Source organism: Balaenoptera musculus, chromosome 1 (assembly GCF_009873245.2).
Source record: "Balaenoptera musculus isolate JJ_BM4_2016_0621 chromosome 1, mBalMus1.pri.v3, whole genome shotgun sequence".
NCBI lineage: Eukaryota > Metazoa > Chordata > Mammalia > Artiodactyla > Balaenopteridae > Balaenoptera > Balaenoptera musculus.
Genome location: NC_045785.1, coordinates 123,653,116 through 123,678,847, shown reverse-complemented (window position 1 = coordinate 123,678,847; position 25,732 = coordinate 123,653,116). Strand labels below are relative to the sequence as shown.

The 25,732-nt window shown below is 47.6% G+C and overlaps 1 protein-coding gene across 2 annotated transcripts in view; it reads right to left on the bottom strand.

Moving 5' to 3' along the window:
- Positions 1-25,732, bottom strand: part of RCSD1 (RCSD domain containing 1) — a 69,300-nt gene that overhangs the window by 23,865 nt on the left and 19,703 nt on the right. The window lies entirely within an intron of this gene.

Genomic DNA, 25,732 nt, shown 5'->3' with positions numbered 1-25,732 from the left:
TTTATTTTGGCTGCGACGGGTCTTCCTTGCTGCGCACGGGCTTTCTCTAGTTGCGGCGAGCGGAGGCTACTCTTCGTTGTGGTGCGCGGGCTTCTCATTGCGGTGGCTTCTCTTGTTGCAGAGCATGGGCTCTAGGGCACGCGGGCTCCGTAGTTGTCGCTCTAGAGCGCAGGCTCAGTAGTTGTGGCGCACGGGCTTAGTTGCTCCGCGGCATGTGGGATCTTCCCGGACCAGGGCTCGAACCCGTGTCCCCTGCATTGCAGGTGGATTCTTAACCTCTGTGCCACCAGGGAAGCCCCTTGATTGAACTTTTGACAAGTATTTTTGTGTCTTGTTTCCCCTACTTAATTGAGTGCCTTGGGCATAGAAATGTTCAGAAAATATTCAAATAACACGAGAGTCAAGTAGCATGGCGATGAGAACCAGACTATCTGGATTCGACCGCTGAGTCGCTCCATCTCCCTAGCTCAGTGACCTTGGGCAAATGATTTTACCTTTCTGAACCTTGACAGGGATAACAGTAGCACATCACTCACAAGGTTGTTCTGTGGATTAAATGATTGACTATACGTCTAAAGTGTGGGGACAAGGCCTAGGACATAATAAGAGCTTTAGAAGGATTACTATTACTACGGGCAACGGGGTCCTTCCTTCCAAGAACCCTGCGATGACTTCAGTTATAGGGATTTGCATATTGCATTACTGTTCTCTACAGTGTCCTCACTGAGAGAGGCTCGCTCACCCCTTTTACTGTTCTGTTCCTTTTTGCTGTGAGCTTTCTGCAAACTGGTTACCAGCTGGTTACCATGCCCCTGCTCTACCACCAATGCAACCATTGGTTTCCTGTGGCCTTCCCTCCCCCAAGGTGCCTCTAGGCCCCCTGAAGAGGCCAAGATGTACCCTGGCCACTGTTCACTCCCATGTGCCATTTGTCGCCAAGACTCATACGGTGAGTCAGTAAGCACTGGAAACGGCCCCCTCACTTCTGCCTTGTTACATGCGGCCTATGGAACCACACGGTTTTAATAATGTTTTTTAAATGTCCAGCCTCAGAGACATTTGGCTTTGGTTTTTGGTGACCATGATGATGGCGTTTCGTACACAGACTGCAAACTCCCTCTCCACTCCCTCTGCTCACGTCTAGCCTGAAACTGGGAGGATCTGGGTAGCAGTTTGTCCGAGAAAGTCCATTTCTGTCTTTCCACGGGGCTCATGGCCTACAAAGACCAAGCATGCTCCACTCCAGCTGCAAGCTTGTATCCCTGTACACCACACACACACACACACACACACTCTCTCTCTCTCTCTCTCTCACACACACACACACTCACACTCACATACACTTCCTAGGCCCTCCTTTTTGCGCTAAAAGTGTCTCCAAGCTTTCTTACTTGGGTGCTCCCTCCAAAGGAACCGTCGCTGGTCACACCGTGACGCTGCCCCTGGAGCAGGGGAGGCGCACACGGCCGCCCCCCACCGCCTCGCGTGAAGTTACGTGGGGGCCAAGCTTTGTGAAGGGGCCTTTGCTTAGAGACAGGAAAGAACTGCTGCGGCCACGGACCTTCAGATCTGCGAACAGGCTGCTCTGGAGGAAAAGACAGGTCCCTCTTTACTGTTTCCTGCTGTAAGTCAAGTTTATTCTCATTCCGGCCTAAACATCAGATGCTGATTTCACATAAAGATGCAAAAGGATTCACCTCTCTTCAAGATGCCAGAGCTCCCGACAGCGCTGGGGCGCGCGGGGAGCCCAGTGCCCGCTCTGATTAGTGCCCTACAGGTGTCACGCTGGGCGTGGTCACAGGCGAACATCTTGTCCTCGTGATTAATTAATTGAGCTGCTCTTGGCAAAGATGCTGGGCCCATCAGTTTGTCCATCTGTCTAACTTCCCGCCCCCATAACAGCTCAGTCTCTCTGTCCATTGCTATATACTGCTTGGGTCCTGCTTTACCCTCGGCCCCGAAGGCGCCAATCACTGGCGGTGCAGGAAGATACATTCCAGATAAAAATAGAGCCGTACAGGAATCAGAAACTCCTCCGTAACTTCCCTGTCTCAAAACCAGGCTTGGCAAGGGGCAAGAGAATGACAAGGCTTCTGGAAGCATTTAGGGCTTAAAAGCTGGGTTGAAGGAAAGATCATAATACGCCTGAATTTGTCTTCCTGGAGCCCAGTGAATGGGTTTTCTTTAGAATGTCTATGGACTCCAGAGCTTGCTGAAGCCTGGCAAATCCGCTCACTACCAGCACCTCTCCAGATGCTTCTTATCCTATGTTGCAGAAGAATGACTGATTGTTGCCTCCTCTCAGTTGGGCACATCGAAGCCCAGAGAGGGCAAGTAGCTTAGCCAGAGTCACAGAGGAGAAGCCAGACAGAATAATCTGTGAAACACTTGACTCCCACCGCCTGATAATCCAGCAATGGACATCAGTTAAGTATCCTAATTTGTGAAGGTGCTTTGAAAACTGTAAAGCGATATATAAATAGTGAAACTATTATAAGCCACTGGGTTACGCAGGTACAGCATAAGAAGCATGGCTTTGGGCATGGACAGGCACCGTGGCTCAGCCTGTTTGAGGCTTTGCCTGGATTTCTGCCTTGCAATTCTAGCAGGTACCACTACTGACCTCCTCCAGTGGTTCAACATCACACCACCTTGGCCCCAGGCAGGTGAGAGTCTCCTTCCGTAGCTCGCTTGCATGTGTTCTCTCTCTCTCTTTCTCTGTCTCTCTGTCTCAGCCCTAAGGCCGGTTTGGTAAGGTCTTGCTCCCACCTTGATTGCTCTTAGATCTGAGAATGACTTCAATGTCCCTGCCTAGTACCCAACTTTCCTGGGAACCCGGCCCCCACCCCAACCTCTCTGGGACTTAGAGTTCTTTCTCTGTTCCAAAGATGTCCATTAAGTGTTGAACATAGAGCCGGGAACACAGAAAGCCCTCCTCGAAGGGTGCTTTCTTCCCCTCCCCCCATCCAACCCGGTTGTGATGTCAGGGCCTGGGCACCTGCTCCCAGAGTCACCGATACCCTAAACTCACCCCTCTCTCGCCTGCATCCACATTCCGGGTCTTGGTCACTGTTTTGACCTCAGCTGGTCCTTTCTTCTTGGGGCCAGTTTCCACATCTTAAATCTGTTTTCTGAACTCATCCCCCTTTGCGTCCTGCTTTAGTTGACCCTCGTCTTTACAGACTGCAGTCCCCCTGGCCCCATTCCATCTTCCTGGGCCCAGATCTCGCTTACCAAGCCCTCACTGCCACCGTTCCAGCCTGGCTCTGCCAGCAAGCTTGGAAACCACTCCTGGGGTTCCTGTGACTTTGCCGAGGCCAGAAGAAAATCACCTCTGGTGTTTATTTTCTGTCTCTATGGGACTTTCTGCTGAGAACTGAGGAGCCCCTGTGTCTGGACAGCAGGGAACTTCGCCCTCACTGTTGCCATGCTGAGTAAATACCATTTGGATGCTGCTGACCATCCACATGGTGGAACCTTTGTGCACAGGCCTAAACCGGGCTCTACGTGCCTCCCTGGCTCCGCCCCTGTTTCTCCATCCTCCTCCTTGGTCCAAGGTCTAAGTATCTACCAGTCTCAGGGCCACGGGTCAGGGAAACAAGGCACCAGGGGAGGCCTCCTCATCTATAGCTTGGGGGAGAAGCAGTGAGAGGGCTCTGCCTGGGGGCCGAGGAACCCCTGCTCTTAGCTGAAAGGAAGACTGTCTTGCTCACCAGAGACAGGCAAGACAAGCCAGAGCCTCAAAGCATAAGGTATGCTTGCTTCTTTGCTCTTCTAGAACTGTAGTGGATTTTAAGACCACTGACCCCCTTCCAGTATAACCATACTGAAACCATCATTTGAAAAGGAACAACAGACAGCCTCTTTGGGATGCCACAATGATTCCAGGGTCTTCCTTTACACTTACCTTACCCTTAACTCTTCAATTCCCCCCAGTGTTTAACCATCACCACCCGGGGACGATGGAAAGGACAATGGACTAGGAACCAGGTTGGCCCGTTTGACTTACCTACCTACTTAGAGCAGCTGCTATCGGGGAGGCACTGTCCTTACAGCACTTGATACATTTTCTACCACTCTCACAACACCTCTTCTAGAACAGAAAATGGCCCAGAGTTGCTAACTCACTCTTCAAGTTAGTAAGTGCAGCACCAGCGTTATCTGGATTCCGAAGATCTCTTTCCACACGGACATGCTATATTAACTCTAGACTTTCACTGCAAGAGTCATCTTATTCAGTCTCTCATCAGTGAACATTGTTGTCCTAGGTCCTGCGGTAAAGCAGTGAACAAGACAGAGTTCTTGCCCTTAAGGAGTTGCTACTCCAGCAAGGGTAGCAAACAGTAAACACAGAGGCAGATAAACAAGTAAGATGACGTGTTAAACGCCATGAAAAAGAGGAAATAGGGCACTTTATCTATGGGGGTACGGGCAGACATCTCTGCGGAGGGGTCATGTGAGTTGAATTCCAGCTGGGGAAAAGATGGGAAGAAAACTGTTCTGAGCAGAAGGCACAGAGAGGAACAAAGGCTAAGGGACAGAGAAAAAGAGAGGTGTGGCAGGGACCTGTTGCATCCAGGAGAGAAGAGGAGAGACAAAGGATGAAAGGCAGTCTGGGGCCCACTGCGTGAGGCCCCGAGGACCATGGCAAGCAGTTTGGTTTTTTTCTTTTTCCTTTAGGTTTTTTATTTTATTTTAGGAAGTGAAATGAACAACACTCATTCCGGAAGGGGGAAATCAGCAGTTTGTATTTTATTCATCTGGAGGGTTTCGAGGAGGGATGTGGCCTGAGCTACACATCAAAAGGCTGTCTGTGGAGGATGGATGAGAGTGGAAGCAGAGAGACCAGGAGGACGGTTCTGGCGGTGCTCCAGCTGAGCAGCGATGGTGGAGTGGACCAGGCTTGTAGCAGCAGATGGTGAGAGGGGGTGGATGTGGAGGTAGGACAGCTAGGAATTACTGATGCACTGGGCGTGGGAAGTAAGGGAAATAGGGCAATCAAGGATGACTCCCAGATGTTTGACGTGGACAACAGGATGCATGGGGGTATTTTTTCCTGGGTCGGGGAAGGCTTGTTGGAGACAGAGATGTGGGTGAGGGTATATGGGGAGTGAACAGCTCTTTCCTGGTCATGAACGTTTAAAATGTCTATTAGACATCCACATTGAGATGCAGTGGAGGGAGTTGAATATATACCCAAGTCTTGAGTTCAGGGGAGGTGTCCAGGCTGGAAACAAAATTTTGAGAGTCACTAGATAGAGATAGTATTTGAAGTCACAGGACGGTATAAAACCAGGAAATATAGAACAGGGAAGGGGAGAGGTCCAAAGACCGAACTCCTTATTAGCTGTGTCTCCTTATTAGCACTGAGCTGCCTTTCACTCACAAAGGTGAGAGGACCGCTCCTGTTATCCCAGTGGGAGCCTTACAGACATTTCGGTGCAGATTGCCGCCAGGATGGGTCAAGGCCAGAAGAGTTCTTTGGCTTAGATGATAGAGGATGAAACCCTGGAATGCCACGGGAAGGAATAAACCTCGTGTCCTCCATCTGTGCTGTTGGGTCATGTATTCATCACTTCTTGAGCATCTGCAGACACTGCAGGAGGCACTGGGATAGCAGTGATTGGGGGAGTGGGGGTGGTGGCGTGGAGAGGAGGTGAAAAAGAAGAACGACAACTAGACAAGGCAGAAGAGAAACAGGTACACGTGAACGCCGATCGACTATTTCACATAAGACCAAAAAGGTCCCAAATATCCCCTACCTACCCACTTGTCGGCTTTAAGAATCTGAAAATGGCAGGTCCTTGGCCTCTGCGATTCTCTCCCAGGGAAAAGCCCAGGTAGGATGCTCTGCTCACACAACGGATCCAGGGCCATGCCCCGGGTACAGGGTCCCTCCGTGGGACCTCCAGTGCTTCCCACTCCCTCCCCGGACGTGGTGCTGCAGCCCAGCGGCCTGGACAGGGTTCAGCAGCCCTCAGTCACTGGACGCCGGCCTGACCGCTTCGGCGGTTTTAGAAGCAGGGTAGCCCGCAGCCTCAGATGCCCAGCCGGCCAGCCAGGTGGCGTCAGCGGGTTTGGTAGCAGTGGCACAGGCGGGGTTAGCGTCCAGGTACATCCCCAGGTAACAGCAGGGACAACAGAGAAATGGGAGGGAGATGTTCACTCTGAATGTCATGGTAGTGTAGGACCTTATCAGTGAAATCTCAGAGATAACGTATGTGAAATTTCTCTGTGAAACCTGTTAACTGTTGTATAAGCGTAAGGATAAAAATTTATTTTGAGTCTGATGGGGTTGTGGGTGCACGGGGACGATATGACAGGAGTGGAAAGAACAGCTAATTCAGAATCAGATCTGGGTTTCAGTCTTGGCTCTGATGTATACTGGGGTGGACCTTTCTGAGCCTCAGGATTCTTGTTGGTACATGAGATTATTAACATCCGTCAGCCTTTGCCCCAACCCAAATCGCAACATGTCCCCTGTAGTCTGAAGGCTGCACCACCTTTCTCCCATGGCCAGCAGGAGGTAGCCAATATCCCCAGAGTCCCCACAAGATGCAGAATCAGCCCTGTCTGTGCCAGGCGTAGTGCACAGATGATGGGGTTATGGTGCTGCATTTGGGGCAGGAGAGCACAGAGCTCAGGCTTCGAGCCACACTGCCTGGGTTCAAAGCCAGCCTCTGCATCTACTCGTTCTGTGGCCTTGGACAAGTTGCCTAACTTGTTTGTGCCTCAGTTTCTATTTGTAAAATGGGGAGAATACACCAAGGGATGCCCAGGGTCTCATCTAGTCTACTCTTGCCCTTCCATTCTCTCTGGGGCACAGGTCTCCCAGAGGGAGCCCCAGCTGGCTAGGTTGTGCTCCCTGCTGCTTCCTGCCACTCTTAGCTCAGGAGTGGGCCGTCACGAGTCAGTCACTGGTGGGCTACACTTAACAGGCACTTAACAGACACTCCATTCCTGAGCTCTCAGACCAGCCCAGAGAAACTGATGTGCGTACTAACTAGCAATTAAAAAAATAATAAAGCTAAGTTTAATTTTACGGCTTTTAGGGTCATGTCCCCTCTTCCTTCTCCTCTACGCTTCCATCTCTCTTCCTCCTTCTTCGTCTGATTATGGTTATTGCTATTATTTTTTATGCTCTCCTGCCACCTAATTCAGGGAACTGAATTGCCGGTAAGGACGCTGGCTAAGTCCTGAGCATGGACTTGGAGCCCTTTCTCGTGCCACCTTGGTCAAGTCACATGAGCTAGCGAAGCCTCAGCTTCCTCATCGGTACAATGGGAACAGCACCTGCCTTGCCTTCCTCCTGGGATAGTTGTGAGGCTCTAAGGACACAGTGAATGATAGCACACTGGAGGAGAGGTACCCAGAGATGGGCAGGAATGGATACTGTCTGCACCCCTGAGTTTACGGCCTACTGGGGAACAGGGGCAATTAAGCAAGTATTTAAAGTATGATGGGTCAGCCAGTGTGGAAGGCAGAATAATAGCCCCCAAAGATGTCCACATCTGAATCCTGGAACCTGTGGATATGTTAGGTTATATGGCAAAGGGGAAGTAAGGGTACAGGTGGAATTAAGTTTGCTAATCAGCTGACCTTAAAATAGGGAGATTATGCTGGATTATCCAAGTGGGCCCCATGCAATCCAAAGGTTTCTTAAAAGTGGGAGAGGATGGCAAAGGAGTCAGCGTCAGAGTGGTGGGACGTGAGAAAGACTTGACCCACTATCGCTGGCTTTGAAGATGGAGAAAGAGGCCATGAGCCAGAATGCAGGCAGCCTCTAGAAGCTGGAAAAGGCAAGGAAGCAGTCTCTCCCCCTGAGCCTCTAGAAGAAAGGCAGCCCTGCTAACACCTTGATTTTAGTCCCAGTGAGATCTGTTTTGAACTTCTGACCTCCGGAAATGTGAGATAATAAATTTATGTTATTTCAGCTGCAAAGTTTGTGGTCATTTGTTGCACTGGCCATAGGAAACTAAAGCAGTCAGCAAGTACTGCTGAGCACCCACTAAGGGCTCTGAGCTCTGGGGAGGTAGTGCTAAAGGAGAGAGAGTCCCCACTCTCACTGGAGCTCAAGTTCCAGGGGACAGACAGGCTGTGAACAAATAAGCAAGTGCACGTGTAGTACGTGATTACTGCTAGGTGCCATGTCAAAGGAGGCCTCCCTGAGGAGAAGCAGAGGGAGGTGACATTGAGTTCAGGATGCTGTGACTGGAGAAGGACAGGGTGAAAAGCACAGCAGGGGCACCCAACCTGGCCAGAGGCATCCAGGAGGGCTTCCAGGAGGAACCACCAACCTGGCCAAGCTTGAAGGGTGGGCAGAGTTGGTCACTCTCCCGCTGAGGGAGCTGCACGTGAAGGTTGCAAGGCCAGGGGCATCTCAGGGAACTACCAGAAGTCCCTAAGCCTGGTACAGGGCGTGCGGCATGAGGGGCAAGATGAGGCTGCAGAGGAAACAGAGGCCAGAGCAGGCAGGGCCCTCTAAGCTGGGACCCTGTTCTTAGGGCCATGCAAAGTCATTGGAGGGAATTCAGCAAAAGAGTAAAACCACTGGATTTATTTTGATGGTCCCTTTGGCTGCAGTGGGGGTGGGGAGACCAGTTCAGAGGCCACTGCTGTTGTCATGAAAGGTAAAAAAAATGAGCAAATTGACAACCCACTGCCACCTATGGAGTCTTAACCACTGGACCGCCAGGGGAGTCCCTTCTACTGCCTCCTACGGAGGGTGGATCCTGGCCCCCAAAAGTCCTTTCACTGAGCTGAGCCTCCTGTTGGGTCCAGATCTGCCAAGGGAGCTGGGAAGAAGAGTGTAGAGGACAACAGGAGGGGACGGGGCAGCTGAGACCCTGAGGAGTGGACAGGGTCAGCCACTTGTGGGGGAAATGGCCACTATGAAAGAAACCTCTGATGATGGGGTGGCCAAAAGGGTTTTGATGAACAGGAGCCTCTGGTCACTGATTTACAATTGTTAGCTGTGTCGTATCATTATGATCACTTCCTGCAATCTGCAAACCTTCAGTGGAAGTTCTTCTGAAAGCAGCAGCTTTTTATTTGTGGGTGCTTTTGAAAGGGGTAGTGTGAGAATCAAATTATTAGAGAAATTCAAATCAAAACTACAATGAGGTATCACCTCACACCAGTTAGAATGGGCATCATCAGAAAATCTACAAACAACAAATGCTGGAGAGGGTGTGGAGAAAAGGGAACGCTCTTGCACTGTTGGTGGGAATGTAAATTGATACAGCCACTATGGAGGTTCCTTAAAAAACTAAAAATAGATTTACCATATGATCCAGCAATCCCATTACTGGGCATATACCCAGAGAAAACCATAATTCAAAAAGACACATGTACCCCAATGTTCATTGCAGCACTACTTACAATAGCCAGGTCATGGAAGCAACCTAAATGCCCATCGACAGATGAATGGATAAAGAAGACGTGGTACATATATACAATGGAATATTACTCAGCCATAAAAAGGAACGAAATTGAGTCATTTGTTGAGACGTGGATGGACCTAGAGACTGTCACACAGAGTGAAGTAAGTCAGAAAGAGAAAAACAAATATCGTATATTAACGCATGTATGTGGAACCTAGAAAAATGGTACAGATGAACCAGTTTGCAGGGCAGAAGTTGAGACACATATGTAGAGAACAAACGTATGGACACCAAGTGGGGAAAACCACTGTGGGGTGGGGATGGTGGTGTGATGAATTGGGCGATTGGGATTGACATGTATACACTGATGTGTATAAAATTGATGACTAATAAGAACCTGCAGTATAAAAAACAAACAAACAAAACAACTAATACTAAACTTTCATTGGGTATATGTTAATATAAATGTTTCAGACAGTACAAAAATAAAAAAAAGAGAGGAGAGAGAAATGAACCATAATGATAGACAAAAAAAAAAAAAAAGTGTCTATGGCCCACCATTGGTAAAGGAATGCCTTCAGCAGGAAGAGGTTATTGATTCAACCATTCAGTAGATATTAATGAGCCCTACACATGCCAGGGATTCCCAGGGTGTTTAGGTCTACTAGGCTTATAGGAGAATGGAGAACAAGGATCCAGTAGAGGCAGAAAACTGGGACCAAGGGTGACCATGAGCAGGTAAGTCCATCTGGGAATTAGGAACTATCTTAAGGATGGCTTAGACATAGGGTTGGAGCCAACACTCTGTAGATCTCTGGAGTCTGTGAGACTAGACAGAATGGTGGCCTGAACTGGGGTAGGGTCCATGGGGATGAAGAACATTACTAGGACTCAAAAGCAACTTAGGGGCTTCCCTGGTGGCGCAGTGGTTAACAATCCACCTGCCAATGCCGGGGACACGGGTTGGAGCCCTGGTCCGGGAAGATCCCACATGCCGAGGAGCAACTAAGCCCGTGTGCCACAACTACTGAGCCTGTGCTCTAGAGCCCGCGAGCCACAACTACTGAGTCCGCGGGCCACAACTACTGAAGCCCATGTGCTTAGAGCCTGTGCTCCGTAACAAGAGACGCCACCGCAAGTGAGAAGCCCGCGCACCGCGACGAAGAGCAGCCCCCGCTCGCTGCAACTAGAGAAAGCCCGTGTGCAGCAACGAAGACCCAACACAGCCAAAAATAAATAAATAAATAAATAAATAAAATTAAAAAAAAAAAAAAAGCAACTTAGGAGAAGGATTGACTGGAAGTGGTGACTGACCAGCTAGGTGCAGGGAGGAGCCAAGATGCTGCCCAGGTTTCTGCCTCTGTCTGCTGGGTGGACAGGGGTGCCATCCACAGAGGTGGCGAGCCCTGGGGAGAGCATGGCTGGGAAGAGAGAGGCAAGAGGTGGCGAGAGAAGGGAAAGATGCCCAGAAGGGGTGAGTGAACAGAGCAGAGGGTCCAGGACAGACCCTTGAAAGACCTGCTTGGGATTTCTGGAGTCAGATGAACCTGGGTTTGAAACTTGGCTCCTGTTACAAGGTGATGGCCGAGTCTGAAGACAGGCAGGGTGAGTGGAGGCTGGGAAGGAGATGGAGACGGTGCTGGGACGAGGGGGCAGAAGCAGCGACCTCGTGGTCCAGGTGGCGCACGCATAATCATCTTCCTCTTCTCCTTCCTCCTCCCACCAGTGGAGGTGTGGGTGGGGGGAGGATCAAATTCAACCCTGTCAGTCTGGCAGCCTCAGAGCAGCTAGCTGTTTTTTGTTTTTTGTTTTCTTTTTGTTCTTTTTAGAGGAACTGGGAAGACTGTGGAAGAAGTGCTTCTGCATAGTTAGCACAGGTGATGCAGAGGGATTCACTCACCTAGGCCAACAAGTGAATCTACAATCCGCTGGCTCTTCAAAGAGAGTCCAGAGACTCCTGTCACGTACTCTCTTGTGCTGGTTAGTCCTGTAATAAACCTGATTTCACCGTGAGCCCCTCTGACTCCTGGGGTTTGCTGCAGCCAGAGGCCCCCCAGGAATATCCTTCCCTGGGGGCCATTTCTGCTTCCCAAGCAGGAGTGACAGTGAGTGTGTCCTGAGGTCTGGGACATTTGTCCTTCGTGCCACAGCAGAAAGCCCAGGCATACCTTCTAAGATTAGAACAAGTCGCCCAAGGACCAGGGCCTGCCTCCCAGTCAGCTGCAGCCTCTCCTGTTACAGCGGCTCCTCTTCACTCTCTCCCCTCCTCCCTTGCAGTCTGGAGCTGGACTCTTAGCAGGAAGCCCCTTGGGATGCTCTGTGGGTTGGTTTGCCCTGGGCAGGGTGCGGTGCTGGGTCCCCTGCTCCTTTTTCTTTTACCACATCTTGGATTCATTCATTCATTCATTCATTCATTCTTCCGGTACTCCAGGCCCTGCACGAGGATATAGCTACAAACAAGATGATACAGACCCTTTTCATGATGTAAGTTACAGTCTAGTGAGGGTAACTGTTCAACAACCATCATTATTTTTTATCTCAGTTTATTGTTTATTAGGGCGATAAATGTTGCAGAGGGAAAGGACTAGGAAAGCAAGTGACAGGGGGACCCGACCCAAAGATGTGCCGTTTAAACTGAGATGTGAAAGATAAGTAGAAGTGATCCAAGCAAAGTGTGTGTGGTAGGGAAGGGAGCGGGGGTAGCCAAGGGCATTCCAAGTACAGTTTACACAAAGGCCTGGAAGTGAGAAGAGCAGGAGGGGTTTGAGGAAATAAAAGAAGGCCAGTGAATGTGGCGGGGAACTCAGGGAGCTTATCAAATACCCAGGGTTTTGCAAGCTTCTTTCTTTCCACTGTAAGCACCATCCCCTAACCCATTCCCATAGTAAATGCTCAAATGCCGGTAAATGAATGAATGAATAAATGAATGATGCCTCAGTAAACCAACACCAATGGGCTGACATTGTGAGGGCTTGATAAACATAGATCAGGGCCTGGAAGTAAAAATGGAAACAAAGTGTCAGCCAGGGTTGGCTCTAGGCATACCAGGCTTGAATAGTTAGTCCAAGGTCACTGGAATATAACTAGAGGGCAGAGAATGAGACCTTCTCTGATGAATCCAATACCTAACAGTCTGAGCCTCCAGACTCTACTTGGAGCTAAGAAATGCATTATAATTTCATATTCCCATCCCTGGGTATACCTGTCTTCTCCTCTAGTTTTAATAACCCAATCTATCTTAAAACATGACCTATCTAAAAAATACTTTAAACGTGTCTATTTCTTTATCTAGAATGGTTGAATCTCTCTGTTGGCTGCTGACTTTCAGACACATTTCATCAAGGAGGCACTGAGGCACAGGGAGACATGGGTTCCCTATCAGGGTAGAATGGTGTGGAATGGTGTCTGCCCAGGATCTGAAATCCACATCTCTGGTCTGTTTCTGCAGTTGTCCTCAGACACCAAGGCTGTCCTTCCCTACCTTGCTTCCCCGGGATGCTCCAGGCAGGAGTCCATAATCTCCAGTCCATCAAAGAGGCCCCATGCAACGCACAGGACAGGCTCTACCTGCCTTAGAAGCTGACTCACTGGGATGGGGCCAAAAGGTTCCTGAAGCAGTTATTCTACTTATCTTTCCCATCTCCTCTTGCCACACCCTCCAAAGGAGAGAGAAGAAAAGAAAACCACCAAGCTGAGTTAAGTTGCTTCACCTGAAAGGTCTACTGGGCTTTATAGAACAAAACAGCTGACTGGGAAGGGTGGGGCGGAGGGTTGACGGTTAGCCTGCAGAGGCTTGTAGATGGCCTGATCTCTCTTTTCCACCTGTCCTTCCCTCTGGTTGCTCCCTTTGGGCCTGGGGCTGATTCACAGTGGGAGTGTCTCCTCCAGGCACTGACTGAGAGCACTCTAGGGTCAAGAGTCCCACAGGAGTCCAGACCCGCTGAGCTGCTCAAGTCCCCTCTGTGCCCAGGATCATCCCCCTACCGGGTGATTCTATCTACACCTACTACCATTGCTCAAATGGCTCTCTTTAGAAACTGGTTTTGAATTAGTAATGGTAGCCTTTTGTCACGTATTTTCTCAACAATAATAAAGCAGCTAATTTACTGTAAGTTTATTGTGCTGGGTACTATGTTAAGATTCTCTCTTCCAGTCCTCACCACATCTCTGTGACATGGGTTTCATAATCACTTCCATTTTACTCATGAGAAAATTGATACTCAGAGAGCTCAAGTAAGTGGTCCAGGATTGCACAGCTACTAATGGTAGGTCTAGAATCCACTCTCAGATGGTCTATGAAGGCCTGTGTTCCGAACCACAATGCTACATGCCTCCAGGAGCCAAAGCATTTGAGAGTTCACATTTTGGGGTTAAAAAGTGCTCATCAAATTCCATAATAATAAAACAAACAACCCAATAAAAAAAGGGCAAAGGATCTGAACAGACACTTCACCAAAGAAGATATATGAATGGCTAATCAGCACATTAATCAATAAACACAAATTAAGACTGCAAAGAGACATCACTACACACCCACAAGAATGGCTGAAATAAAATAAACTGACAATACCAAACGTTGGTGAGCCTGCAGAGCAACTGGAATGCTCATACATGGTTAGAGGAAATGCTAAATGGTATAGGCGCTTGGAAAAATACTTTGGTAGCTTCTCATCAAGTTAAACATAAACACCAACCAAATGATGACCAGACAATCCCACTCAGGTATTTGCCCAAAAGAAATGAAAACGTGTCTACATAAAGACTTGTATGCAAATTTTAGAGCAGCTTTATTATTAATAGCCCAGATCTAGAAACCCAAATGTCCATCAACTGGTGAGTGGATAAACAGACATACTATGTGATATGCAAATCACAGAATACCACTCAGCAATGAAGAGGAACAAACTAGTGATATGCACATGGCACGGAGGAATCTCAAACGCATTATGCCAAGTGAAAGAAGTCGGACATGAAAGACTACCAGTATGATTCCATATACATAACATTCTTAAAAAGGCAAAGCTATGATGATGGAAAGCAACTAACTGATTGCCTGGGACCAGGGGTAGGGGCAGAGGACTGACTACAAAAGGTATAAGGGAACTTCTGAGGTGAAAGAAATGTTCTATATCTTGATTGTGATCTATATCTTGTGATGGTGGTGGTTACATAACTATACACAGCTGTCAATACTCATCAAACTGTACTTTAAAAATAGGTGAATTTTATTGTGTGTAAATTTTATCTCGCAAATGTGATATACATTTTTTTGAATTAAAAAAAAATGTGCTCACCATAGTTTAAAAAAAAAAGGTTGAGGCACACTCCCTCTGCATGAGGTCTTCGTTCATTTGCCCTGGGGGTAGGGGAGTCGGCTTAGTCCCAGGATGCCAGCCCCATGGGCCCCACGGTGTTGGCTGCTGGCAAGAAGGTGCTGTGGCCGCAGGAGGCTGGCAGCCTCTGGCAGCTGCTAGGAACAGGCCACGCCCAGCCATTCCCGTCCAACCCAGGGCAGCCACCAGCACTCAGGAAGCAAGAACGGTGATGAGAGCACAGAATTTGGCGCTTGACAAGCTCAGGTTTGAATCTCATTCTCTAATTTATGGGTTGTGGCGTCACAGGCAATTGACTTAACTACTCAGAGTCTCATCTGTAAAATGAGGCTGATACACCCTCGACGGGGGTCGTGAAGATGCCAAGAGATAGTGTTTGGTAGGACAGTTTGGGTCCAAATCCAAATCCTGCCTCTTACTCGATGCGTGATCTTAGGCAAGACTTAACTTCCCTGAGCCTCAGTTTCCCCACTTGTAAAATAAGGCTTATAATAGCAATTGTCTCACATGATTGTTATAAAGCCCAAATGAGATAATTAATGCCTGGTACATAATAAGCTTTCCCTCCCATTTTAGCTGTTGTTGTCACCTAAGACACTGGTCACCACTCAGTAGGTATTAGTTGAAACGTGGGCTCCTTTGCATGCCTTATAGGGATAGCAGGCTGTTGCCCGTTGGCCCTGAAGAGTTGCAGGGGGACAGTAGGGATCTGCTGCCGCCAAGTCATTTCCATTCCCATCCTGTAGAGCAAGTCTGCAGACCAGGAGGGTTGGCATTGCATCTTCATGTCAGAGGAATTTACAAATGGGAATTTTCTGAATCACACAAAAGGGCAGACTGGCTAATTGGAGTGAGATTCTGGACTCCAGCCATGAGTAGCCTCACTCATAGCAGGGCCGTTCATGTGCTGGGTTTCAGGTGGATGTTTCGGGGATGTGGGTGGAGTAATGGGGGCACGACGAGCCGTCAAAGGGAAAGCCTGGCTCTGGCTTCTTCTGTAGGAGGGGAGAGTCCTGCCTTTCACCCAGGGCCCTGCACCATGAAAGGCCATAAAAGGAAAGCCCCATGGCCAGAGTTTGAGGGTGGTGCCTGCCCCTGTAGGGCCAAGCCTAATCAGGCTAGTTTATCAAGTGGGAGCAGGGGCCCTCAGGGGCTACGGTGGGTGAATGGCTAGAGTAGCTCTCCAGGGAACATGCTTGCGTCCAAATGATGCAGCGAGTGGGAATAAGAGGTTATGTCTCTGGGCAGACATGCTTTGTCCTGCACAGTCAGAAGGGAAGAGGCCGGTGAGTTATTTCTAGAGCTGAGCACCTTGGGGGCGGGGGAGGCCACTGGCCCAGCAGTCAGGAGCGCTGTGTGAACTCTCCACCCCTCTCTGCCCTTCTGGCTCCTCACCCGTAAAATGAAGGGCTTGCCAAGGATGCTTTCCAAGGCCCTTTCGGCTGCCTAACTATTTTTTTTTACTTTAACATCACTGTGAGGAAAACCGGGAACGCCTAAGTTACCTTTCTCATGTAGATGAACAGGTGGATGGATACCGGACTAAATGTAGGCAGAATCAGGGCAAACTCTGCAAGGAAGCTCAGGAATTCCCACGGAAATGCATCGATATGACCCCCTGGCCCCCACCACCTTGACACACAGCTCTGCAAAGTAAAGCACCCCATCATCCCTCTTGCATCTGCCTCTTCCAAAGAAGATTCTAAGAATGGGATGCTCTCCTATTCTCAAACCAGGAATCAAATGGCAATGCAGTATAATCCCTTCATTCCAAATTAGCAAACCGGGGTTCGTAATTCTCTTAAAAAGAAGAGTTTCAGGAGAGGGAGAGGACAGGGCTCAAATAGCTCAGGCGTTTAAAAGCCATTAAAGAGGAAAGTGGGTGAGAAATGAGTAACAAGGAACAATGACCAATGAAGGGATACAAAGGCCGAAAGAAGTATAAACTGTAAAGGGGAAAAGTAACTGAGTAGAGAGTTCAGGTTTTTCCCCAGGCGTGTTGCTGCCCAGCTGGGGAAAAAAATAACCCTCATTTTGGTTTCCTCGGGAAGTCATACAAAGATGGAATGACTGCAGGTTTTGTTTTCTTTCATTCACACCCTTCGGCCTGTTGCTTTTTTTCACTATCTACTACACCAAGGGCTCAGTGCCTTGGCCAGCTTGAGAGCCTCACGGTTCTGAAGCAGGAACCAGGGGCGGCTCTAAGAATAGAACAGGCCTGCAGGAAAGCATTTGGAGTAGATACGGACAGAGCTTTTCATGGACCCTCTAGAGTGAGTGACTCTCTGGGGCCCCAAGAGAGAGGGGAGGGATTGCCCTTCTTGCAGGGGGGCTCCCAGGCTCTGAGCAGAAGTTCCTCACAAGAAAGATCCTCCCAGGAGCAAACACAGAAATATACAGGCCCCCAGCGCAAGAAGAAACATGAGCAGAAGGTCTAAGATACAAGTAAACCAACCTCCTCTTGCTCCCCTCTTATCAGCAATTGTACCGCCCTCCACCACATGCGTGAGAAATCTCTTTGGACAATGGCCAATGCGCTGCTCATGTAGATATCTGAGCGGATGATTCACAAGATGCTTTGGTTTTCTTATGGACAGTCCAGCAGTACTTTATCCCATCACTCCAGCACACCCACACTTACACCTCCAGGCCGCCTCCAGGGAGCCCAGGATGGCAGCTGCTGTGGCTCTTCCAGGAGAGGTGGTTCCACGCTTAGTGGCTTCCAGGCCACTTCACACAGAGAGCATCTGGGATTGCAGAAGGACCTCCCCCACCCCTCCTCCAACCCCACAGAAAGCAGAGAGTAGAAATGGTGCTCATTTCCGCCCCAAGGTCAGCATGGTACTGGTGATGAGATCAGACTGGCCCATGCCGGCCCTTCTGCAATCATCCTGCCATCCAAGCACAGGTTGTTGTGATGCAGTTTGAAGAGGACTCATAGTCCCAGATCTATCTCCTCTGGACTTCATTTTCTCCTCCGTAAAATGGGAACGAGAACTACTACACAGGCTCATTATCATGATGAAGTGAAACGTGCATGGGAAGTGTCTTACAAGCCAATATTGATTGATTGATTGTTCCTACTTTCCACTGATTTCACTTAATAAGGCCAAGAACTGGCTTATGCTGGCATTAGAACCTTTTTAGTAGTCAAGACCCCAACCTAAGCAGAGATTTTGGGGGGTCCATAGTTGCAGGTGTTTTAAAGCCAAGTGAGATAGAAGAAGATTCAATATTCCTACAGAGTCTTGGTTAAACATTTTAGTGAAGGCTGGAGAAGGTTCCTGAAACAATCAACCAACACATGTCAGGGAGGGGATAGTTACAGAGAAATTAAGTCATGGTCCGTGTTCTGTTGAAGCTGACAGCCCACTTGGGGAAATATGAAGCAAAGGTCGATTCAATACAAGAGCAAGTTAAGCAGACAGTGGTGCAAGAAGTTGTATCCGTGTAGGCATGATTAATGGCCCAAGGAGCCGCACAGGCTGTAAATGTGGCTGCGTCTGAAGACCCAGGAAGGAGAAGTGCTGGAGTAAGGATCGGGGGTAAGACTGGGTCAGAAGGTGGTTACATACAGTGCTCCGGAGATAGGATGTTTGATTCACATCCCCACTCTGCTCCTTATGTGGCCGAGGGCAGGTAACCAACCTCTGTAAATTTCAGGGGCCTTGTCTGCAAAGCGAGGACAGCAACATTTGCGTCATAGGCTTGTGTAAGAATCAAAAGAGATGTACGGTACTCAGCGGAGTCTGGCACACAAGAAATGCTCGCTAAATGCAGGCCATTATTATACACGAAGCCAAGGTATTTGGAATTTCTCCCGAAGAAGTAAATCCGGCAAGGAGTTTAAAGGAAAACATTTGTCCTGAATTCCCACTACGCAAACCAGAACCGCAAAGGGGCAGTCAGGCAGCCCCTGCAGTGATGCAGACATCCTTTTGGAGAGAGGGTTGGACATTAAGGGAAGGGTGGGCGACCCGGCTCAGATGGCTGGAAAGGACCCTGTGACCCTAGGAGGCCCTGGGGCAGGCACATGGAGAGTTCAGGGACATTCCCCATCTATCCCACCAGAAAGAAGGACAAAATATAGAAGAGAGCTGAGAAGATGGAAGGAAAACTTCTATTTAAGGAGCAAATGGGGGAGGGGACTGGCAAGGGAGGGAGGAGAAGACAGAGGCTAAGAGCTGGGGATAGAAAAATTCCAGACTGGTATCGGCTATACGATCTGGCCAGAGAATGGACACGTGGTCTAAGGGGAGCCTGTGATAACAGTTCCCAGCATGCTTTGCTGATTTCCCATGCCTGCCTCTGGGGTTCATGTCATTTTGAAGGCAAACTGAGATTAGTTAGCTGAAACATAGGATGTAATAGCAGAATATGGGATAAAAGAGTGTTAAAATGAAACATTTTCCTTTTTAACTAAGAAAGAAATCCCAGAGGCTAATTTTATACACACACACACACACACATATATATTTTTGCCCCTCTACTGTAAAAAAAAAAGCAAAACTTTTTAATGGCAAAGATACTATAAATGAAGTAAACAGAACACAATAGATCTGAAAAATTATTTGTAACACAGATGAAAAGGAGATATCTGTTATACAAAGTGCTCTCACAAAATGACAAGAACAATATATAAGAAAGGATATAAATAAGCATTTCATAGAAAGGCAAATTCAAAAAGCCAATAAACATAAAAAGATGTTCAAACTTACTAGTTGTCAGGCAAATGCAAATTCGATTAACACTGAGATTTCTCTTTATGCTTATCAGGCAGGCAAGGAGAAGGGAGAGAGAAAAAAACAGCCATTGCCGTTTCAGAAACAGGAAAAAGGAACCACCACAGATTGCTGGAGGAAATATGAGTTGTACAGCCTTTTAGGAAAGTTATCTGGGAACATTTATTATATTAGATTACACAAATCTTTCGACTCAACCCCACACTCCTGAGAATCTACTCCACAGACACACAAGCCCCGGTATATAAGGACGTGGAGGCTGATTGCAGCACTGTTTACAGCAGCAAAACTCTGGAAACAAAGTGAATACCCATGAAAACGGAAATGTTTTATGGTCCATTCACATAACAAGCTATCATGAAACCACTAAAAAGGATGAATTAGAGCACTCCAAACTTCCATGAAAAACTGTAAAGTGAGAACAGTTAGATGCAGAGAAATGTGTATAATATGATCCCCGTTTTATAAAGCAACACAGTCTACCCCCATATGTGTCTATGTGTACACATACCTATCCATCATATGTGTATGTATAATGTATATGTAATAATTTATATAGTTAAAGAATATGAAATATCCTACAGAAAGGTATATATATGAGGTTTCTGGAAGCTGAGGTGATAGGGAGGAGAGATGATTTGGGAGGGGCAAACCAAAAGAAAAACACTGCCTGTAAAAAACCAGCATGCCTGCTATGATCTCAGTCATGTAAAATTGTGTACGTGTATTTGAATGAGTAAATTGGAACTAATTCACAGGGCCGTCCATGATATATTTTCAAGGAAAAGAAAGCAAGTTACCAAGACATAATATGAAAAACATCAAATTAAAAAAATTTTTTAAATACTGAAATGAGAGTTTCAAGCTCTGCTCCCCAAATCTTTTGGGAAAGTCTGGTGTGAACAAATACCTGAAAACAACTTTGTAGTGAGTTGTCAGTCTTCTCAAAATATCAAAACAAGGGCTTGAGCGTCTGGGGACAGGACACACATGCCCAGAGGGAAGGAGGAGGTGAATTTCATAATTCCATAAAGCTATTGTGCCACTAAGTTTATATACATGCACCCTAAAGCTGTTTTCAGGTTTACTAAGATCTAGGGCCACTTACCCCATTTGTAGTAGCTCCCAAAACATTTTAAAATGTTTTCTCTTTGCTATTACAAACTGCTCTCTGCTCAAGGAAATGATCAACGCGAAGCCAAAATGTCCCCTTCCATCTCAGCAGATACGTAGAAAAACCGAATTACGAGACCAGAGAAAAGTGAAAGAAATAGGGTGATTTCCTTTCGACCCCACACCCTGATTTTCTAAAGATCTTGTACAGCTCAGCGTGGACTCATTTACATCCCTGGTGATAAACAATGCCCTCAGGGGGGTTATGTATTCATCACTTTTGGAAAGGAAAAAGAGATCAGGAATCAATATTGAGTGAGTGCTTACTATGTGCAGGGCACATCACAGATGGAGCTCACTGAATTCTCTCAACAGCCCTGAGAAGTAGATATTGTTAGATTATTAGTCCTATTTTACAAGTAAGCATAGAGATAAAGTCACTTCCTCAGAGTCACATGCTGATGTAGTGGGGCTGGGTTCAAAACCAGGCCACTCTGACTCTCAATCCGACCCAGCCATCCTCCCTTCTATGAAATCTACTTCTACTCTAGATGTCAACGATGTAACTTCTGAGCAGGAGCTGCCATTCTGAGAATGCAGCCTGACAGCTGGGAGCAATGACCTCTTTGGGAGCAGATGGGAAACGGAGACTTTCCCAATGTGTAAGACCCATGCAGATCCTGGGTGTCCTTTGCAGCCTGTTTCCACACCCCTCTCCCGCATCATCTGGGGTGGGCCTTGCAAACTCCAGTGCTTTCAGAGGCCAGGCAGGAAATGGAAAGCGGGGGTGGGTGATCCTGCTGCACGGCTCCAGCCCGCTGCCTGCCTGGGGCAACCCTGAGCCACTTTTCAAAAGATCACTCAAGGCCCAGCATCCCCAGATGATCTGGATTCTCAAGAGATTAAAATCCAGATTTTTGGGCTTCCCTGGTGGCGCAGTGGTTGAGAATCTGCCTGCCAATGCAGGGGACGCGGGTTCGAGCCCTGGTCTGGGAAGATCCCACATGCCGCGGAGCAACTAGGCCCGTGAGCCACAATTGCTGAGCCTGCGCGTCTGGAGCCTGTGCTCCGCAACGAGAGGCCGCGATAGTGAGAGGCCCGCGCACCGCGATGAAGAGTGGCCCCCGCTCGCCGCAACTAGAGAAAGCCCTCGCACAGAAACGAAGACCCAACACAGCCATACATACATACATACATACATAAAAAGAATGTAAGCAGACAAGAATAGCATTAAAAAAAAATAAATAAAAAAAAAAAACCAGATTTTTAAGTGCCATGTATTGATTCCGTTTTTAACATCATCTCAGTTACCAAAAAAAAAAAGGAAAACCTCAGTGCGGGTAGAAAATGTCTGCCTGCAGCATTTGGCCCAGAAGGCTACCAGTTTGCTACTGCTGATTCACGGGAAGAATGTTTTTACCCTATTCGACCAGTTTTCCTGGATAATCCCAGGAGGTATCTTTTGGTTTAATATATGAATCTGTTTTTAATTATTACATGCACATCATTATATCACTGTTCTTAATATTAAATAATATCAAAGGTATTATTACCTCCTCATTGAATTCTAAGGGGGATTAGAATATAGAACTCCAGATGGAAGGAGAAGAGTTCAAGTTCTGTTCCTGCCCGCCAGGGCTACTAGACCCCTTAACCATTCTTAGCCTTGGTCTCCTAATCAATAAAATGGATCAGTAATACCCAACTCACAGAACAGCTGTGAAGGTTTTAAAAGGCAAGCTGTGTAGTAAAGGTATTCAATAAATATTTGTTCCATTCCTCCTAAAAGACAGGTGTGAGGCGCCATAAATATTGTAAAATAGATCAATTGAGAGAGATTATGTTGCTTTACCAATGGTTTCTTCACTTGATAAAAGGGTTTCCCATTGTGGCCTTCTGTCGTGCATGAAAAACATGATGATTTCCCTAAAATTTTAGTTTATGCATAACTTTTTTGGGGGTAAAAATGAACAAGCATTCTGCCCTTTCAATAGCAAAGACATTCTCGCCTGTTCTACGAGGCTGTCATAATTGGTTGGAGATGGGAGAATTGTCCTACGTATGAGAAGTAAAGAGTAATTCTGGACTTCCCTGGCGGTCCACTGGTTAAGACTCCGTGCTCCCAATGCAGGGGGCACAGGTTCGATCCCTGGTTGGGCAAGATCCCGCATGCCGTGTGGCTCGGCCAAAAAAAAAAAAGAGTAATTTTACTGGAGCTACCTGGCATCTCTGTAAGGCCACAGTTGCTAGGGACTCAACAACCAGAGTAATGCTGGAAACCAAAGACTTCCTCTCATCCTCTCTCCCCAACAGTGCTGCTTAGGTTGGTCTTCAGAGCAAGCCCTGCCTTGCACCACAGGTGAACGGTGGAGAACACAGAGCCCGTTATGCAGGGGGTCTGTATTCACCTCACCTTGCCCACAGGGGACCTGAGGCGGCACACACGGAGCGGGGAGACTTTCTGGAAATCTCAGGAACAAAACTGATTATGTCACGGCTCTGTCCTTTCTGAGAGCAACACCATAGGAAACACCTGTAGAGAGCAGGAAACTAGAGGCATTAAAAATATCTGCCTGATCCCTAAAAAATAAATAAAAGAGGAAAGTAAAATGGTCTCTTTTCTTCACAGGGAAAACAAACAAGGTAATATCTGGTTTGAGCCATTTCCGCTCTGCAAAGCACATCCCTCCTGTGGGCCACCCTCCCCAGGCAGACATAGGCCTGGACCACACGCTTTGACAGCCCAGGGCATCCGGATGCCTGAGATGGTTGTCAGTGAGGGTCCTGAGTAGGGTCCAAGTCCCCAGGCTTCAGATTTCCTTTGTAGGAGGGAGGGTTTGAGGAAGCTGAGCTCATTTCCTTGGGGAGAGGGGTAACCTCCATCTAGTTTTGGACATAAAAGGCCCTTGTGCTTTTCCTCCACAGCCTTCCCAATCCCAGGCAGTCAGTTCCTTGCAGCCCTGAAGATCAGGGATGGCAGGCCCATTTGGAAAGGACATGATTGCTGAGCCTGCAGGACCTGGCTGAGCACAGGAGCGGATTTAAAGGTGGTAGAATTAGGAAATCTCAGATCCTACTCTCTCCCCTGCTTTCTCACAAACAGTAGGTCACCAAGCCTAGTCATCTGTCTTCTAGCTCTATTTCCAGCCTGGCATCTTCATCTTCGCTGTGGTCACTGCACTTAAGGGTCCCTATCCTCTCTCTCTTGACTGTGGGGAGAGATTGTGGTCACCCAACTGGTCTCTTTGCCTCTGCTCTCCTTCCTCTTGTCCATTCTCCCCTCTGCTGCCCAAACAATCTGTCTAAAATCTGTCTGACCGTCTTTGCTTGGCTTACCTACTATAGAGTACCTCTTAGTATATAGAATGTAAGGCTCCTGTCCATCTTTCCTCCCTAGAAGATAATAATTTTTCTCAATAAGAACAGCCAACACTTACTGAACATTTACCATGTGCCAAATACTATGTTCAGTGCTTAAAAAAGATGCTGATTGGATCTACCACCAACCAGCCAGGTATTATGATTGTCACAATGCAGATGGAGGAATCAGAGCTTAGAGAGGCTAAATGAGTTGCCCAAGCTGACAAAGCTGCGGTGGACCTGGGATTCCAACCCTGGCAGTCCAACTCCACATCCCACTCTTCCCGCCGTGAACCTCTCTGCAGCCCTCTAAACACACTATGCATTTCCATGCCTCTATGTCTTTACATATGCTGTTGCTCTACCTCAGATGCCTTCATCCTTATTCCTGCCACCTGGATAGCTCTTCTTCTTCATCCAAGACCCATCTTCTTGCTACGTCCTCCCAAAAGCCTTCATGGACCTCTCCCCTGGGTTGTGTCATCACAGCCAGCCATGCAAACTTCTCTCGTAGCACTTCCCTTGCTACACTGAGCTGTCTGTCCCCCTCAGCAGAGTATGAGCCCCTTGAAGGCACGTGCCACAGCCTTTATCTCGACTTTCCCCTATTCCTAGCAGAGCGGCTGGCATATAGTACGTGTGCAATAAATATTTATTGGTTTAAAGACACCAGCCATTGTAAAAGATTGAGGCTCTGGCTTCTGGATCAAGTCTCTGGGCCTTGGGATCTCCATCTGTTAGATGAGACCAGCAGTCTACTCACCTCCTCTCCTTTATTTCCAAAGGGACCCCAGGTCCTGTATTTTAGAAACTCCCTCCACGGGACTCTAACATGCATCCAGGGTTGAGAACCACGGCCTTGATCTAAAGAAGACTTAGTGGAGACAAAGCCTGCCAGGGAGAGGCTTGCTAAGTGAAATCACACAACGTATTTATGCATGTGAAATCTGTGTAAAATGAACACCAGAAAGCATCAAAGAAGATAAACTTCCAAAGCATGGGGAGAAAATACTGACCCAAAGTTGTCATTTGGGAAGACACAGGACATTGATAGTCAATACTAAAATGCAAATTAGCTTTAAGGTAGCAGTACACAACTATCAGATTGGCAAAATGTTATAATAATAAAAAGCCAGAGCTGCCAGGATTATGGGGAAAACTGTTCCCTTAAAAACTGCTGTTAGCATTACACACTGATTAATTCTGCCCTCTCAAGACAATAATCTGGGACAATGTAACAAGAGCTTGACAATGCTTTGTTCTATTTTTAGAATATATGCTAAGGAAATAAAGAAAAATGCAGCTTATACAAAATCATCTATAGCATTGCTATTCACATGAGGTGAAAACTTAAAAACCATCTGAACATTACATTTCAGAGAACAGTTGAAGTAAATTATAGACCATAAAGGCAATAAAACACCATGTTCCTATTAAAAATGACACTCAACCTTTCTAACACATGGAGATATGTATGGAACAAAAAGGAAAAAAAAGGGCTGAGAAATTCACAGCGTTTTGTACACAGTGATGAGAGTTACACAAAAACAAACAAATACCCTTTGACAAAAACTGGAAGTGAATTTGGAAAGATGGGGGAAAAAAACATCATGTCCATCAGCTTTGAAGTTGTTCACAGGTTTTGTCATTAGAAAACGTGTGCCCCCAGCTGGGGCAGCAACTGGTCGGTCCCTCTCTACGGAGGGGCAGGCCTGGTTCCAGTCTGACAACCGCTTGTATCTTTACCTAGGCCTCTTGGCTGAAAATACACTCTAGTATCTGGCCATGGTGAGGTTTCAAC